The sequence below is a fragment of the Oratosquilla oratoria genome, chromosome 21 (assembly GCF_046742065.1).
Source record: "Oratosquilla oratoria isolate Oo_2021 chromosome 21, ASM4674206v1, whole genome shotgun sequence".
NCBI classification, from domain to species: Eukaryota; Metazoa; Arthropoda; class Malacostraca; order Stomatopoda; family Squillidae; genus Oratosquilla; species Oratosquilla oratoria.
The window spans coordinates 20,561,015-20,566,716 of record NC_134797.1 but is presented as its reverse complement, the minus strand read 5'-3'; the positions used below and the strand labels follow the sequence as shown (position 1 = coordinate 20,566,716).

Sequence of the window (5,702 nt, the reverse complement as noted above, 5' to 3'; positions counted from 1 at the left end):
GTGTACTAATAACGTGGTATTCAGTGGATCTGCCTACACCTTACCTCGTGCGTTTGGCAGTGACGGAAGACCTCCATCCACTGCCCTCTATTGGCGCCGGGAGCGGACAGTTTGATGGTTTGCCCGCTGAAACTGTTCGTACAAGGGCAAAGCCTTCGTGCCCGACGGACACTACTCGACCGTGTGGACGTGGCTTAAGGAAATAAAAAGATAGTAGTGTATAAAAGAGGGCTTTTGCCATTGGGCGATTGAGCGAGCGATTAATTGGCGGTCTGTACTGAGCGGGTTTGCTAACTTTGCTCGCACCTCACCTCGTGCGTTTGGCAGCAATGTCAGTCCTCCATCCATCCACTGCCCGCAAATGGTGCCGGGAACGGACGGTTTGATGGTTTGCCCGATGAAATTGCCCGTTGCCGAGCAAAGCCCTCGTGCCCGGCGGGCAGTGCTCGACCGTGTGGACGTGGCTTTATATTCATTCTCATGTAATTGCAAAACAATTGTTCATTTTCATCCTGCAATTCATGTAGGACTGTCACTGAGCTTCCCATTAAATCACGTCTTTGTAACCATTCCCAGCATCAGACATGTTTCCGTGATTTCTTGTTTTTCTTTTTAATGCAGGCAGCAATTATAATGCTGTAAAGTGCTACCTTCTTTCCAAGTATGGCGGGAACCATGGTTATCGTACCGCACTGAACCACTCCCTCCCAACCTCTGCTTGCGACCAACTAACCTCCAACCACCATCGTCAGCCGTGTGGACACTTCGCGGGCAGAGTCTGCGGACTTTGCCCGGTAAGGGCAAAATCTGCCAGGCACAGCTCGACCGTGTGGACGCGGCATTAGACATCTCGTGCGCCATGCTTGACGAGCACCGTATCGACGGAACTAAACAGACGCTAACCCTCAACAACTTCAACAGTCCTCAGCAACCTCTACGCTGTTGACCCGTATTTTCCAGATATAGCCAGTAAGTAGACAAATCTATTCTAGATCACGTGTGTATTTACCTAGCTGTATTTTACGGGAAGGGGAGCTATGCTCGTGGTGTCCCGTCTTCATATCTCATTTTATCTAAACTATTTTTAAATTCATGTGTGTGTGTGTGGGAGGGGGAGGGGTAAGATAAGAGAAGTGACAAGATGCCACAACAAAAGGAAATTCCAGAAAAAAGAAGTTAAGAAAATGTAAAAGAAATGGGAAAAGGAAAAAGCAACCACAAAGGAAAGCCAGACCGTTGACATTATATTTAACGCATCAAAAGTAATTCACTATCAAGAAATATTTAAGGGCAGAATATATATATATATATATATATATATATATATATATATATATATAATCAAATGAGACTTCTCATTTGGCCTTTTTTTTTTTTTTACTATGGGCACCATGGATTCTTCTTCTTAGGTTGGAGAAAAAAAGTAAATGTTCCCAACACATTTTTTATAAGCCTTTAGGAGGCCATGTTGTTAGGTCAGAGGATTTTTTTTTCCAGTTTTGTTTCATCATACTATCTCACCGGCTAGTCTGATAAGCACACAAGCTGCATGTACCAAGCTTTGCATGTTCTTTACAAACAGGTCCTTTTTTATCGTTATACCAGCGCTAGTCTGCAGTTCGGCGGAAATAAAAGATAGAAATTTAGCGGACTATCTCATTATGATTTCAGGTTTTTCATCATCGGCAGGCCCGTAACGCTATGAAAAAAGTCTGTCTTTACACATGAAGAATTCATGGGCTTAACTATATATATATATATATATATATATATATATATATATATATATATACATATATATTTATATACATATATATTATATATTTATACATATATATTATATACATATACATATATATATTATATTATATATATATGTATATATATATATATATATATATGTATATGTATATATATATATATATCTATATATATATATATATATATATATATATATATATATATATATATATCAAGGACTTTTTTCCCCTTATAAGGGAGGTAACCAAAGGCATAAATCCACTCTCATCCATTTCATCTCCACATACTCCACTCCGATTCACCAACCCTCCTTCTTATCTTGGCTTCTCCTGGATGACTGGTCATCCCTGCATCTCGCCCACTGCCCTGGGTCAGAAGCAGTGTAGCAAGACAGCACGTCCACAGCAAGGCTGCTTCATTTAATCGGCGACCTCCCCCCCCCCTCCGTTCCATCATGCAGAAAAAGAGAAGACGGGCTGCGTCAAAATATCATTCACACATACTCCCTCATCCCCCACCCACTCCCTTCCATGCATCACATCATCCATACACCATCCTCCACTCACCCCTGTCTTCTCCTTTCCTTCCTCAACAGTCATTCCCCTCTTTCCCAACGCCCCCTTTTACCCCATCCATCCATCTCATCCTTGGTCGCCCCCTCATTTTCACTCCTTCCACACCTTTTTTACTAGTCTTTCTTCACTCATTCTTTCCATGTGTCCAAACCATCCCAATACTCTTTCATCAACCTTATCTCCCAACTTCCTTTCCACCCTCGTTCTCCTCCTCACCTCCTCGTTTCTCACTTTATCCAGCCTGTAACCCCTACCATACCACTCAGGCATTTCATCTCAAACACATTTAAACTCTTCCTCTCTTATGGTCCATGTTTCTGCCCCATACAGTGCTGTCGGCACAATCATCCCTTCATACAATCTCCTCTTATCATCCATTCCCAAATGTCTATTTCTCATTACAAAATCGATTTGCTGCGAGGTAAAGCATGCGTAGAGAACTTCGATATTATAGCTATTACTGAGTCCTGCATCAACATGGCTGATAAAAAATTCCTTCCGGAAATCGAAATAGAAGGATATAAGTTTTTTTTTTTTCACAAGGATAGGGTTGGAAGGAGTGGGGGAGGTGTAGCACTTTTCGTTAAAAATACAAACTGTATTATCAACAATTCGATTAAGGAAGAGGACTGTACGGAATCCATTTGGGTAGAGATTATAGGCAAGAATAAGAAAGTTATTATTGGCGTCTTGTACAGACCTCCTAACCTCAGCATTGAGCAGACTGATCCCCTGATTCATGAAATTCACAGAGCGTCCCAGTACAAAAACGTTATGATCATGGGAGATTTTAATTATAGAAACATTGACTGGGAAACTTTAATAGGAGATCAGGAAACAAAGAAATTCCTAGATGTGGTGCAGGATAATTTCCTAAAACAAGTGATTACCAATCCTACGAGGGGAGTAAATACTCTGGACTTAGTTTTAACTAATAATGAGCACCTAATGAGTAACGTAAAAGTGGGAGATAGTCTAGGCTCTAGCGATCATCAAGAAATAAGATTTAATATTATTTGGGAAGAATTAAAAAGTACGAATGACGTCCAAGTACCAGCCTTCAGGAGAGCAAACTTTGACAATATAAAAACCTATTTGAAATTGAATATGAAATGTCATGCGAACGTTTCGGACATTGTCGAGTCTCGGTGAGTGACCGAGGGTCAGGTCATGACCAGAGGTCGGGTCACGGAGGGTAATATGCATGCCTTTGGTCAGGTCATTTGGGGGCGATGGCTCAACAGACAGGTCAGTGATTTGGATGAAATGTATAGCAATCTAACTGATTTAATCATTAATGCACAAAATACATTTATCTACCTGAAGTCAATACGGAAAAATAGTAATACTCCAAAATGGATGATGGACAGATTGAAACATGAGATCGGAATGAAAAGAGGACTTTACGTAAAAATAAAAAAAATAAAAAACGGGGAATCACACCTTAGATCAAGATATAACGAAATGGCAAAGCTGGTTAAAAAGAATACATGCACAGCGAAACGTAATTATGAAATTAAGGTTGCCATTCAAGCAAGATCCAACCCAAAGGGTTTCTTTAATCTCTATAGAACAAAAAATAAAGAAAGAATAGGACCAATTGAAAACGATGAAAATGTCATGATAGAATCGGATGAAAAATGAGTGAGGAGTTTAACAATTATTTTCTATCGATGTTTACTAATGAGAGGCTAGATAAAGTACCTGACTGCGATCCGATTTTCAGAGGGGATGAAGAAAGTAGTCTATCTAATATCAGCATTAGTAAAGTAGTAGTCAAGCAGATTGAAAGACTTAAAGCTACAAAATCCCCGGGTCCAGACGAAATTTTTCCGAGAATGCTAAAGGAGTGTAAATTTGAAATCTGCGACCAGTTAACTGAAATATTTAATAAATCAGTAGACACTGGTTTTGTGCCTACTGCTTGGAGGCAAGCAAACGTTGTTCCTGTTTTTAAGAAGGGAGATAGATCGTCTATATGCAGCTACAGGCCAATCAGTTTGACATCGATTATAGGAAAAATGCTTGAATCAGTAATAGACTCAGAGAACACACCGAAAGACATAATTTAAATCGTGATTTACAGCATGGTTTCTCCAAGGGTAAATCATGTGTGACTAATCTTCTATCGTTTAACACTAAAGTATATAAGGCGTCAGATAACAATTATAATTACGATATTATTTGCCTTGACTTTAGCAAAGCGTTCGACAAGGTGCCACACCAGAGACTACTAAATAAAATCAAAGCCCATGGCATAGGAGGAAAAGTGTTAGAATGGATTGGAGCTTGGATTAGTAACAGAAAACAGCGGGTCACTATAAATGGAGTAAAATCTAAGTGGGGCAATGTTACTAGTGGGGTCCCCCAGGGCTCGGTTTTGGGTTCCTTGTTGTTCATTATGTACATAAACGACTTAGACGATGGGATAAATAGTGATGTTAGTAAGTTTGCGGACGACACTAAAATAGAACCCCTCATTAGGTCAGGAGACGACGCAGAGATTCTGCAGGATGATCTTAACAAATTGTTCACATGGTCGGTGAAATGGCAAATCAATTTAAATATCTCTAAGTATAGCGCGTTAAACGTAGGGCTACACAATCCCAAAAATAGATACAGCTTAGATAACACGCTTTTAGAGAAAACTGAGTGCGAGAGAGACTTGGGAGTTCTAGTGTGTCCGGACCTTAAAACCAAGAAACAGTACATTAGTGCCAGGAATAAAGCTAACAGAGCATTAGGTTTCATTGCTAGGACGGTAACGAATAGAAGTGCAGAGGTAATTATTAAACTCTATCTAGCGGTAGTTAGATCCATCCTTGACTATGCGGTACAATTTTGGTCTCCGTCCTACAGAACATCAATTCACTAGAATTAGTACAGAGAAGAATGACCAAAATGATACATGGACTCAGAAATTTGCCTTACGAAGAGAGGCTTAGGCACCTTAACTTACACTCTCTGGAAAGACGCAGAGTGCGGGGTGATCTAATAGAGGTGTTCAAGTGGATCAAAGGCTTTAACAAGGGTGATGAAAACAAGGTCATCATATTAGAACATTAGGGCAGGACTCCCAGTAATGGTTATAAACTGGACAAATTTAGATCTAAAAAGGAAATAGGCAAGAATTGGTTTACTGATAGGGTGGTCGACGAATGGAATAAACTTAGTAACCATGTAGTAAGCGCTGAAACTATCAGTTGTTTTAAGAAACGATTAGACAACTTTATGGATGGGGATGACAGGTGGTGATGAATGCGGAGCTGCCTAGTGTAGGCCTTATGGTCTCTTGGAGTCTCCTTCATTCTTATGTTCTTATGTACTTGCTTCTCTCAATCTAAATTCTACCTCCATCTCCACTCC

The 5,702-nt window shown here is 40.1% G+C and overlaps 1 protein-coding gene across 1 annotated transcript in view; it reads left to right on the top strand.

Annotated features, from left to right (window-relative positions):
* Positions 1-616: 616 nt before the first annotated feature.
* LOC143036759 (acyl-coenzyme A thioesterase 1-like) overlaps positions 617-5,702 on the top strand; it is a 29,533-nt gene continuing 24,447 nt past the window's right edge. The window contains exon 1 of the mRNA XM_076204461.1: positions 617-969. The gene's annotated coding sequence lies outside the window, so the exon portion shown is untranslated. The remainder of the gene's footprint in view (positions 970-5,702) is intronic.